General features: G+C 42.7%; 1 protein-coding gene across 1 annotated transcript in view; it reads left to right on the forward strand.

Annotated features, from left to right (window-relative positions):
• POM121C (POM121 transmembrane nucleoporin C) overlaps nucleotides 1–13,614 on the forward strand; it is a 43,975-nt gene that overhangs the window by 460 nt on the left and 29,901 nt on the right. The window lies entirely within an intron of this gene.

Raw genomic sequence — 13,614 nt, forward strand, 5'->3', positions numbered from 1 at the left:
TGAACTCAGTGCTTAATAGGTGCACAGCGTTTGTCGCTTAGTGAGGGCTCCAGCCGTTCTTCGTTGGTCTTCCTCACTGGGGTTTGCCCCCGCCCTCATGGGTCCCACGATGCTGGGACATGATTCTGCTCCTCATCTCAGCAACATCTCTCTCTTCAGGATTCTGTTCCTGGCCCTCTTTTAACAGATGCTGGTCTGCTACACCGTCTTCTCAGTTACAAGGGTGGTTTTAGATGGTTTTTAGTTCTCAAGTAACAAGACTTCTAAGCTCTAAGACAGCATTTTGTCTGTTTGTAGGGACTTGTGTGCCTTTTTTCATATCTCAGACTCTTTCTAAAGTGAAAGTGAAGTCGCTCGGTTGTGTCCAACTCTTTGTGACCCTATGGACTGTAGTCCTCCGTCCGTCCTTGGGATTTTTCCAGGCAAGAATACTGGAATGGGTTGCCATTTCCTTCTCCAGGGGATCTTCCCTACCCAGGGATTGAAGTTGGGTCTCCCACACTGTGGGCAGACTCTTTACCATCTGAGCCACCAGGGAATCCCATGTGTGCCTTTTTTCATATCTCAGGCTCTTTCTAAATCTGAAGTCAAAATAATTCACTTTCTTTCCCATTCCCCCACCTCTTGTGTGTTCACTAAATTCCCGTAGTTACCAAGGCATGAAACTGTCAGATTTGATTCTTAACCAGCCTTGTAGCCCCATTGTTCTGTGAGATTCCAGGTTCTATATACAGCTGTCTCCATCCTTTGCATTTTTTAGCCCACTTTATTTCTTTTTGTTTTTTCTTTGGCTGCACCAGATCTTTGATCGTCGTTGCAGCATGCAGGGTCTTCTAGTTGTGTCATGTGGGATCTAGTTCCCTGGCCAGGGATCAATCTCGGGCCCCCTGGGTTGGGAGCTCCTGAGTCTTAGCCACTGGACCACCAGGGAAGTCACCGTTCTTTGCATTCTTACTGCTCCTCCGCAGGCCCCCCAGGGTCTCTTTGGTGTCTTCCCTTAGTTTTCTTTCCGCTCCTCAGGCTGGATAACTTCAAAGGATCTGTTTTGAAGTCTGCTAGTCTTTTACTTCTGAAATCCGCTGTTGAAACCCTCTAGTGAATTTTTCATTTCGGTCAATATACTTTCCAGTCCAGGATTTCTGATTGCTTCCTTTCTATCATTCTTTTTAGTAATGTTCTCATATTGTTCATCCGTCATCTTCCTGATTTTCTTTAATTTCTTTGTCCATGGTTTCCTAAGCTCATTGAACTTAAGATGCTTGATTTAAAGTTTTTGTTTAGTTAGTCCAGTGTCTGGGCTAATTGTTTTCTTTTTTTTCTTGTGAATGGCCCATACTTTCCTGTTGCTTTGTTTAAAATTTTTTTGTTGAGAGCTGTATATTCTAAGTGTTGTAATGTGTCATCAGTGGCTCAATTGTGTCCAACTCTTTGTGACCCTATATACTGTAGCCTACCAGGTTCCTCTGTCCATGTGATTTCCCAGGCAAGAATACTGGAGAAGGTTGCCATTTCCTACTCAAAGTGTTATAATGTGATAAGTCTCAAAATGTGATTCTTACTCATCAGGGATTGCTATTTTTTGCTTGTTGAGGGCTGGAACTGTTATTTTTACAAACTATTTTTGAAAAATGTGTATTCCTTGTTTTCCTGTGGTCACTGAAGTTTCTGTTCGATTTTCTCTGCTGTCTGTCAGTGACCTGACATAGGACCTGATTTTCTTAAATGTTTGACTCTAAATAGGGAGCTAGGGGAGGTGTATTCTGTCTCTTTTAATCTGATAGATGCTCCAGGAAAAGCCAAAGAAAACAGATTTGCCAGTAGGGTCAAATCCAAGTTAAGCGTCAATGCTGATCTTCCGGGACCCATCCAACCGATCAAACTGTGTGACCCCAAACTTTGGGAGGACAGTGTTTCCACTGTCTACTCTGGCATCAGCCAGCTTCTTCAGGAACATAGGCTGCTATCCTATACAGCTGCAGCATGTCTGAGGAACGAGGGATATTGACTAGTTTGCACATGTTCTTCACTTGTGAAAGACCAGCAACCTTTCCCTTCATTGTTAGAAGGACTCCTCAGGTTGTTAAAAGTTTCTGGTCATGTTCCGAGTTACAAAACAGTTGATTTCAGTCATTCTGTGTAGCTCAATGATTGCTTTGGTGAAGGGACAAACTTCTAGTTCCTCCTCTGTCATTTTGTGTGACATCACTCTGACTCATAGTTTTAGAACAATATATTCTGATAATCTCTGTTTTCTTAATTGGTCTGTTTAGATGATTTACATTTAATATAATTTTTGATTGGTTAGGATTTAAGTCTGCCGTTTTACTTATTTTCTATTTGTTCCTGCTTCTTTGGTGCTTCCTTTTCCCTTTTCTTGCCCTCTTATGGGATGGATACTTGAACATTTTTTATTATGTCATTTTAATATAGCTGTGAAAGTGAATGTGTTAGTCGCTCAGTCACGTCCGACTCTTTCTGACCTCATGGACTATAGCCCACCAGGGTCCTGTGTCCATGGGATTCTCCAGGCAAGAATACTGGAATGGGTTGCTACTTTCTTCTCTAGGGGATCTTCCTGGCCTAGGGATCGAACCTGGGTCTCCTGCATTGCAAGTATATTCTTTACCATCTGAACCACCAGGTACCCTCCCTAATATAGCTGTAGATTTTTTTAATGTAGCTTTTGTTGTATAGGTTTTCAGTGGTTACTGTTGAGATTATGTTACACATACTTATGATAGGTTACCAGTAGTATCAGTCTTTACAAGTTCAAGCAGAATGTAGAAACTTTACCCCCTTTAGGTCCCTTTTCTTCCCTTTATGACGTTGTTGTTTCAAATTTTACCTCTACATTTGTTGAGAGCCACATGAGGCAACATTATAATTTTGTTTTCATCTATCAAACATAACTAAAAATTCAAGAGATTGTATTCACACAGATATTTGCCCTAAAAATTGCTTTTTCTCCTTTCATGATATTTCAAACTTCTGTTAATTTCTTTTTATTTGGAGAACTCTTCCTTTGTCACTTTTTTTAGAGCAGGTCTGATAGTGGCAGATCACTTCACTTTCTCCATCTCTTGATATTTTTAGTTCACCTTCTTTCTGGAAAGATATTTTCACTGGATATAGAATTATGCATTGTCATTGTTTTTCTTTTGGCACTTTAAAAATGTTTTGTTATTTCCTTCTCCCCTCCATGATTTCTGATGAGAAATCTGTAGTATTTCAAGTTGTTCTTTCTCTGTAGGTAATACTTTATTTTTCTCCACCTGTTTTCGAGATATTTTTTCTTTATTTTTAATTTTCAGACATTTGATTATGATGTATCTGGGTGTTGACTTATTTGAGTTTATTCTTTTAGGGTTTGCTCAGGTATTTGAATTGGCAGGTTTATGTCTTTTGCCAGATTTGAGAAGTTTTCAGCCATTATTTCTTCAAATAGTTTTTGTGTGCTGTACTCTTTCTCCCCTCCTTCTGGGACTCCAGTGACATGAGTGTTTTAGATCTTCTGTTATTGTCCCTTAATGCTTTTTTTTTTTTCTGTTTTGTCTCTTTTTCTTAGATTGGATCATTTCTACAGATACATCTTTAGATTCACTGATTCTTTTCTCTGTTAAATCTCCATTTTGCAATTGAGTCCATACAGTGCATTTTTTAACTTATTGTAATGTTTAAATACACAGAAGAACTGTACAAAAAAGATCTTCACAACAAAGATAATCACGATGCTGTGATCACTCACCTAGAGCCAGACATCCTGGAATGTGAAGTCAAGTGGGCCTTAGAAAGCATCACTACAAACAAAGCTAGTGGAGGTGCTGGAAAGATGCTGCTGTGAAAGTGCTGCGCTCAATATGCCAGCAAATTTGGAAAACTCAGCAGTGGCCACAGGACTGGAAAAGGTCAGTTTTCATTCCAATCCCAAAGAAAGGCAATGCCAAAGAATGCTCAAACTACTGCACAATTGCACTCATCTCACACGCTAGTAAAGTAATGCTCAAAGTTCTCCAAACCAGGCTTCAGCAATATGTGAACCGTGAACTTCCTGATGTTCAAGCTGGTTTTAGAAAAGGCAGAGGAACCAGAGATCAAATTGCCAACATCCGCTGGATCAGGGAAAAAGCAAGAGAGTTCCAGAAAAACATCTATTTCTGCTTTATTGACTATGCCAAAGCCTTTGACTGTGGATCACAATAAACTGTGGAAAATTCTGAAAGAGATGGGAATACCAGACCACCTGACCTGCCTTTTGAGAAACCTATATGCAGGTCAGGAAGCAACAGTTCAAACTGGACATGGAACAGCAGACTGGTTCCAAATAGGAAAAGGAGTACATCAAGGCTGTATATTGTCACCCTGCTTATTTAACTTCTATGCAGAGTACATCATGAGAAACCCTGGACTGGAAGAAGCACAAGCTGCAATCAAGATTGCCGGGAGAAATATCAATAACCTCAGATATGCAGATGACACCACCCTTATGGCAGAAAATGAAGAGGAACTAAAAAGCCTCTTGATGAAAGTGAAAGAGGAGAGTGAAAAAGTTGGCTTAAAGCTCAACATTCAGAAAACGAAGATCATGGCATCTGGTCCCATCACTTCATGGGAAATAGATGGGGAAACAGTGGAAACAGTGTCAGACTTTATTTTTTGGGCTCCCAAATCACTGCAGATGGTGACTGCAGCCATGAAATTAAAAGATGCTTACTCCTTGGAAGGAAAGTTATGACCAACCTAGATAGCATATTCAAAAGCAGAGACATTACTTTGCCACCAAAGGTCTGTCTAGTCAAGGCTATGGTTTTTCCTTCGGTCATGTATGGATGTGAGTTGGAGTGTAAAGAAAGCTGATTGCCGAAGAATTGATGCTTTTGAACTGTGGTGTTGGAGAAGACTCTTGAGAGTCCCTTGGACTGCAAGGAGATCCAACCAGTCCATTCTGAAGGAGACCAGCCCTGGGTGTTCTTTGGAAGGAATGATGCTAAAGCTGAAACTCCAGTACTTTGGCCACCTCATGCGAAGAGTTGACTCATTGGAAAAGACTCTGATGCTGGGAGGGATTAGGGGCAGGAGGAGAAGGGGACAACAGAGGATGAGATGGCTGGATGGCATCACCGACTCGATGGACGTGAGTTTGTGTGAACTCCAGGAGTTGGTGATGGACAGGGAGGCCTAGCGTGCTGTGATTCATGGGGTCTCAGAGTCGGACATGACTGAACGGCTGAACTGAACTGAACTGAATGTTTAATTCTGAAATTTCCATCTGGATCTTTAGGTATTTTTCTTTGATAAGACTTTCTATTTCTCAGTAAGTTTCAAGAGTGTTCATAATTATTTCTTGCAATATATTTATAACAGCTGCTCTAAAATCCTTGTTCAACAATTTCAATATCTTTGTCACCTTGCAGTCAGCATCTGTTGATTGTATTCTCTCATTTGAATTCTTTTTCTTAGCGCTTAGTATGAGGAGTAATTTTTAAATTTTATCATGGATATGTTGAATATTATGTTGTAAGGTTCTAGGGTTTTTTTTTTTGTAAATCTATTTTAGGAGGAAATCAATTTCCATATATTTATATTCAGAATGCACATTCTTATCTACTTTTGTGGGCTTTGGTTTGAAGATGAGTTTCATTTTCACAGTGTTTTTCAGAGCTGTTCTGGCCTGCCCATCTGTCTACTACCCAGACACCGACTTGGAACCTCAGAGTATTCCTCACTGTAGTTCAATTCCCATAGCTTTTGCTGTGTTGGTACTGATTGGTTGGTTTCACATAGGCACTGCTTAGGAAAGCATGACCAATCCTTTGTAGACATGTTTAAAGAATGCCTTTTTCTAGCTCCCTGTTCTGTATTTGAGAGGGGATTAGGTGCTGCCTTTTTACTGTTATTCAGTTAGTGCAGGTTGTGGCTCCTCCCCACAGTCTCCAGGACCTGGCGGGTAGGGGAGAGGCGTCACCTCTGCTTTGTTGGTACCAGGTGGGCATGGCCAACAGGGCTTTGTCTTACAGCCTCTCAGGACCTGGTGGGGAGGGAGAAAGGTATGAGTTCTTTTGTGGCATTTGCCTAGAGTAGGGTGACAGTAATCAAAAGGGTACCATCTTGCAGAGCTCCCCTCCTCATGATCATTTGCTGGAGAGTATAGGCTTTTCGTAGGGCTTGGTTTTATGGGTTGTTTTGCTTTGAGAAGGGCTCAGTGCCATTTTCTAGTTGCAGACTGCTCTAACACCCAAGCCAAAATATATAAGAGTCAAAACAAACAGACCACCCAGGGCACTCACCACTGAGTCACCCCTTGAGTCTCCAGCCAGTTTGCCTTCTTTTCTCCACCTTTTGAGAGGTTTTTCTGATAGTTGTGCCATGTGTTTTGAACAGCAATTTTGGTTGTAAGTAGTGAGAGGAAGATGATGGAATGTGCGTACTCCATCTTCTTTGTACCAGGAAACAACATAAGGCATTTAAAATAGTTTTCTTGGGACTTTTCTTGCAGACTGGTGGTTAGGAATCTGCACCCCCAAAGCAAGGGGTGTGCATTCCATCCCTGGTCAGGGAACTAAGATCCTGCATGCTGTGCAACCAAAAAAAAAAAAAAAGTAAAATTGGTTTCTTGGTAAGTTTTAGAGCATAACTTATCATTTTAATAACAATACACTTGTTCCTGTGTGATGAAAAATCCTACCGGTTTTGTGTATTATGTCTCATGGTCCCATACTACAGCAGCCAGCTAAAACTTAACTCCAGTATACAACCCAGACCTTCTTCCTAAAGAGCTCTGTTGTTCAGCCCTGCTGCCTTAATACTCTGGCTTATGAGACCTCTCCCAATCTTCTTCCTCATTCCATGTATCCATTTGGGCCCTCTCCTCCAGGTGGCTAGCCTCAGCCTTTCAACCCTTGCTGAACTTACAGTAGGACTGTTGGGAAGATTAAATAGACCAATACATGTCAAGCACTGAGAGCAGCAGCTGGCACAGAATAAGTGGTCCTGACATCATAGTAGTGGTTGTTATACCCTCAATTTTGGCATAGCCTCAGCTTTACGTAAAACAAACCCCAGCTGTCTGTGGTCTACCACCAAAGTAGGGAAGTCAGATTCTTGTCAGCTTCAGTTTAAAGATGAAATTCACTCATGCAAACATTCACTGAATGCTCACCATGTTGAGTATTGTGAACAAGACACAATGTCTGTCTTCAGAGAGTCCAGAGACTATAGAGTAGGGAGTAATATGTATGTGAATGAGCACAATTAAGTAAATAAATGCAATGTAAATAGTCCGTGCAAGATAGTAGGGACACCAGGGTGGTAGTGGCCGCATCTTTGGGACTAAGGAAGGGTTCACAGAGGTGGTAACACTTAGGGTGAATCTTAGAAAATAAGTAGTTTTTCCCCTGATGAGTAAATGCATTTCATACAGAAGCAGGAGGAACAGAATTTCAGACACATGAATCAGTCTGGCAGGCAGTTTAGTACTCATATAATTTGTCGTGTGTCTGCCTTTGGATTGAAATTGTACGTTTAGAGAAGCACACAAGCCAGACTCTAACCTGAATTTCAAGGTCCCTCATGATCTAGTCCCTACTTTCTAGCTTTTTTTTTTCATCTCCTCCATTTTTTCTCCCAATTTAAGTGTAGTTGATTTACAGTGTGTGTGAGTTTCAGATGTACAGCAAAGTGATTCAGTGATACATATACATATATTCTTTCTCAGATTCTATTTCAGGTAGTCCCCTGTGCTATACAGTAGGTCCTTGCTGGTTATCTATTTTGTATATACCTAGTGTTTTCTCTTGTTATTGGCATACAGATGTTTATAATTTTGTCTGATATAACGTGTTAATACCTGCACAGTGATCCACAGTATCCACTCTCTTACTTTTGATTAATTGACTGATTTTGGTTGTGCTGAGTCTTCGTTGCTGCATGAGGGCTTTCTCCAGTTTCAGCAGGCCGTGGCTACTCCTTGTTGCTGTGCCCAGGCTCCTTATTTCGTTGGCTTCTGTTGCTGCAGAGCAGAGGTTCAGTAGCTGTGGTGTGCAGGTCTAGTTGCTCCGCAGCATGTATGTGGGATCCTCCCAGGGATTGAACTCATGTCCTCTGCATTGGCAGGTGGATTCTTAACCACTGCACCACTGGGGAAGTCCCATAGTATCCATGGGATCTGTGGATCTTAACACACCTCTTGGATCTGACCCTTGAGACAAGACCAGCAAAGGAGACACATTGAATCCAAAGTATAAAATGAGAAAAAAAAAAAATTCAGTCATTAACCTGAATTGAGGTCGAGGGAAAAGAGTACAGGGCAGCAGATGTTTATGTGATGGCAACTTAGGTTGTTAACTGTAGCCTTGCGGGGTCGCCCCTCCTCCACTGTGTTGCTGACACGTCCTGTGCAGTTTCTTTTTATCCACAGCTGCCTCGGGCTTAATTATTTCTCCACACTTATTTTATCTGGATGAGAGTTAGGCAGATTCAATTTTATCTTCCATGCAGGGACTGCTGGGGCAGGATATCTACTAAACTATGCAGCTTTCCCCTACTTTTACCAGTTTGGGAACAGCCATTGCCTGCTCTGTCCTCTCCAGTCTCTCTTTTCCTGAGACACTGCTGACTGGAGGCTGCTCCTGTTCTCAGGGGTCCAGCATGGATGACATGAGCCAGGCCACTCGGTGTCTCCCGTCTGGACCCTTCCCTGCAGCACTTTTCTCTCGCCTTCCATGCTCTTGTCACATGAACATGCAGCATTCAAATGCACCAGCCTCTCTTTGGACTGCAGCCATTACACCTGTTGATTCCTCTACCTAAAGCTCTTTCCAAGGCTCCTCTTAGCCCTTCACCCCCTCAGCCAAAGACAAGACTGCCTCACAGAGGCCTTTGCTGACTGACCCTGTCAGCTGTTATACCCCATCCTGAGCTATCACGACAGCCGTTGGCAGATCAAGTTTTCCAAAGATGGCCACAGAAACGTTTCCCATCACACGTGCTCATCTGACTATGTAACCTTACAGCTTCTTCCACTGAGTGGTGGGAGGTCTGTCTCTGCCTCTTAAACCTGTGCAGATCTCAGTGATTGCCTTGACCAAGTAAAGTAGGACAGAAGTGACTATGTTAATTCCCAGGCTAGGTCATCAAAACGCTGTGCACGTCCACCTTTCTCTCTGGGAACGGTGGCTCTCAGAACTAAGCTGCCATACTCCAAGGAAGCACACGGTAATCCACATGGAGACCCAGCACGGAGAAGAAATGTGTACATGTTCCCGGCCCGTAATTCAGCAGATGTCCCAGCTGACAGCTGTTAGCAATGTGAGTGAAGAGGCATCTAAGTGACGCCAGCCTCCTACCATCAGTCATTCCTAGCCTTTGGGCCTTCCTAGTTGACCTTTCAAATACTGAGTAGCAGAAACAAACCAGTCCACATAGCATCAAAGAATCTCTAAGGATAATAATTGGTTTTCGCCACTGCACTTTTGATGGGGGGCTGCACTTGTCTTTGTTGCTGTGCCCAGGCTTTCTCTGGTTGTGGCGAGCGGGGGCTACTCTCTAGTTGCGGTGTGTGGGCTTTTCGTTGTTGTGAAGCACGGGCTTCAGGAATTATGGCACACGGGCTGTCGTCCTGTGGTACGTGGGGATTCGTGGACTAGGGATTGAACCGGTGTGCCCTGCATTGGCAGGCAGATTCTTAACCACTGGACCACCAGGGAGGTCCGCCACTGCATTCTTTATTGGTTTCTTATACTATTAGTAATCGAAACAGTCTTTACTATTGAATAATTTGGTACTTTCAGTGCTTTTCTATTTAATGTCTGACTTCTTTGTTAAACTACATCCTCCTTGAGGGCTTACCATGTCTGTGGTCCGTGTTGCTGTATACTGGGTAGCACAGAGCAGGTAGGGGGTGCACAGTAAATGGTGAACTAACAACTGGAAGGGATGCATGTCTTCTCTTAACATAGTAGACACCAGGCACGTGTTCCTACCCCCAGAACCGCTTCTGGCCTGTGGTTCTGTGCTTCCCAGGCATCCCCATCCCTCGCAGGCACCCGCTTTCTCCCCGCCCTGACTCGTCTGCCAGTGAGAGGCGCACCACACCAACAGTGTGTTGCTCCACCATGTTTCTAACTTGCCAGCGGTGCCTGTAACCGTTCATGCCACCTCTGCAGGCGGAAGGGTGGAAAGGCTGAAAAACACGAGGCCAGGAGTTCCTGAGACAAACTGGACACATTTTAAAATTCTGTTGAGAGAAGAAATACACATCTTGGGTAGTTTGGGGTTTTGTCCTTAATGACAGTTCTTCACTGACAGTATTAGATTGTTGGAGTTAACAATCCACTGGGGACAAGCTTCAGGCTGCCCTCTAGTGGGAAGCAGCACAATAGAGTCCTTCTCTTTTGGCTCAGATGGTAAAGAATCTGCCTGCAATGCAGGAGACTAGGGTTCTATCCCCAGGTGGGCAGATCCCCTGGCGAAGGGAATAGCAACCCACTTCAGTATTCCTGCATGGAGAATTCCGTGGGCAGGGGAGCCTGGTGGCCTCCAGTCCACAGAGTCGCAAAGAGTCAGACACAAATGAGTGACTAACACTGTCACTTTCATAGCGTGTTACACCCGGAGGCAACCTGGACCTCTGCAATGAAGAAAATTAGTGTAGGAACCAGCTGTCTTGTTGACTATGTATCATTAGCACTTATGATATTAACCTGGCATTTAGTATAGGAGCTCAGCTAATATTTATTGAACAAACTAACCAACATGTACCGTTCATGAGCACTAGCACGTTTCTTGAGAACCTACTATGTTTAAGACACCAACACAAGCACTGTAGGTTACGCAGATCACAGCCGGGTAGTAAATATTTTAGGTTTAGAGGCCATATGGTCTCTATTACAGCTACTCAACTCTGCTCTTGGGGTGGAAAAGCAGCCACAGACAATAGAAAATCTAATGAGTGTGTCTTAGTTCCAGTGAAACTTGATTTTTAATGATTAGTTTACAGTACAAATGTTGATGTGAGACACAAGATTAAGGCCTAAAAGGCATTGTGGCTTCCCCCCTTCCTGGCTCTGGATTAATTGTTCCGTGGGAAGCCAGCTGCCATGTGATGAGGACACTTAAACAGCCCTGTGGAGAGGTCCCTGTAGTGAGAAAATGAGGCCTTCTGCCAACAGCTGGCAGGGAACTGAGGCCTCTTCCAAATAACCAGGCAGTGCGCTGTCTTGGAAGCAGACCCTATACATGACAGCATAATGTCTTGACTGCCACCTCATGAAAGATCCGGAGCCAGAACCCCCACTTAAGCCACTCCCAAATTCCTGGCTCTGTAAGATAAGAAAGGTTGGTTGAGTTAAGCTACTTAGTTCAGTTCAGTTCAGTTCAGTTCAGTCGCTCAGTTGTGTCCGACTCTTTGCGACCCCATGAATTGCAGCACACCAGGCCTCCCTGCCCATCACCAACTCCTGGAGTTCACTCAAACTCACGTCCATTGAGTCAGTGATGCCATCCAGCCATCTCTACTTAATTGTGGGGTAATTTGTTATGCAGTAATAGATAACAAATACATTCCAGCATCTTTCCCATTGAATTACAGTGGTGCTAATATAGAACACTGGTTGACCACATGTATGCTAGTCTTTCTGGATTCTCTCTTCTGTTCCATTAACCTGTACATCTGTGTTCATGTCAACATACTGTCTTGATTACTATAACTTTTGCTGTAAGTCTTGAAGTTAGATAGTATAAGACCTCCAATTTAATTATTTGTCAGTTGAGTTGACTGAGCTATTCTGGGTTCTTTGCACAGCCATATAAAATTTTAAACCACCTTATCAATTTCTAGTTAAAAACCTGACATTTTCATTGGGATTGCACTGAATCTATAGATCAATATGAGAGAGAAATGGCTATCTTAACAATATTGAATATTCCAATCCATAAACATATCTCTCTCTATTAGATCTTTAATATCTCTAAAAATTATTTGCAGATTTAGTGTAATGTTTTAGTATTGAAGTCTTGCATATATTTTGTTACATTTAAATTTATCTGTAAATATTTCCCACTCCAGTATTCTTGCCTGCAGAATTCCATGGACAGAGGAGCCTGGCAAGCTCCAGTCCATGGAGTTACAAAGAGCTGGATACGACTGAGCAACTAATACAGACTATTTTAAATTATTATCAAATGTTGGCAATATTCTATGTGCCGTATCCTTGTAGTAGTTTGTCCCGACATAGTAGTTTGTTAATCTCCTACCCCGTCTTGCTCCTCTTCCCACTGGTAACCAGTAGTTTGTTCTCTATTATCTATGAGTCTGTTTATGTTTTTGTCAGGTATTTTCTGAGCGTGCATCTTGCTCTGGGCATTCGCGTAGCCTTCTAAATATTCTATTATACATAGATGATTATAAATGCCCTGCTTACCCAAAGAAACTCTACCCAGCTTTTCCTCCCAGACTTTAGGCAGCCTGCTTTAGTCTGTTATGAGGGTTGCCATAACAAAATATCATGGACTGAGTGGTATACACAACAGAAATTTGTTTTCTCACAGTTCTAGATGATGGAAGTCCAAGACCAAAGTGTTGGTACGGCTGGTTTTTCCTAAGTCCTTGCTTCTTGGTTTACAGATGACCAGCTTCCTGTATACTCCTGTGGCCTTTTCTCTGCATCTCTGGTGTCTCTTCCTCTTCTTATAAGGACACTAGTCATATTGGACTGGGCCCCACTCCTATAACCTCTTTTAACCTTAATTAATCTTTAAAGGCCCACTGGGGATTAGGGTTCAGTATTTACATTTTGGGAGAACACACTTCAGTCCGTAACAATAGTCCATTGTTTATCTCAACTGTAGTCTTTTGCCCCAGGCATCTGTGGTTTATTTACCTTGTGATATTTTCAAGCAATGTCCACTTGCTTTTCTGGCCTAAGTGAGTTCCAAGTTCAGCAGAACAGAAAAAGTGCCTGCATAATTCCTTCAGGTAGTTCCCATTACAGGTTAGAGCAGAAAGTGAAAGTGAAAGTGAAGTCTCTCAGTCATGTCCGACTCTTTGCGACCCCATAGACTGTAGCCTATCAGGCTCCTCTGTCCATGGGATTTTCCAGGCAATAGTACTGGAGTGGGTTGCCATTTCCTTCTCCAGGGGATCTTCCCAACCCAGGGCTCGAACCCGGGTCTCCCACATTGTAGACAGACGCTTTACTGTCTGAGCCACCAGGGAAGTTGGTTAGAGCAGAAATATAGGATAATTTGCAAATAAGATCTCTGCTCCCTATGAAACAGGGACCAGATTCCCACACTGGGAATGCAGGTTTCTATCTTCCTGATTGCTGCCAAGCTGGAGAGTGGGTGGGAGAAAAGAAAGTAAAAATGTCACAAAGCTTTCCACTACTTTAAAATGGCTGTTTTCTTGACTTAGCGTTTGTTTGGTTTTTGTAAATCTTTGATTGTTTTCCAGAGTTCTTTTTTTTCCCCCAGAGTTCTGATAAAGTTATTTCTAACAGTTACTGCTCTGTTTTTTGATGTTTATGTGAGGGGATGGGAGCTTGAAGATGCCGCCTCTGCTATTTTGCTTATGTCAATCTTATGTTTTTAAAAGACTTAAATAACAAGAAAAAAAGTCAT

The sequence above is a fragment of the Bubalus bubalis genome, chromosome 24, assembly GCF_019923935.1.
Source record: "Bubalus bubalis isolate 160015118507 breed Murrah chromosome 24, NDDB_SH_1, whole genome shotgun sequence".
Classification (NCBI taxonomy): Eukaryota; Metazoa; Chordata; class Mammalia; order Artiodactyla; family Bovidae; genus Bubalus; species Bubalus bubalis.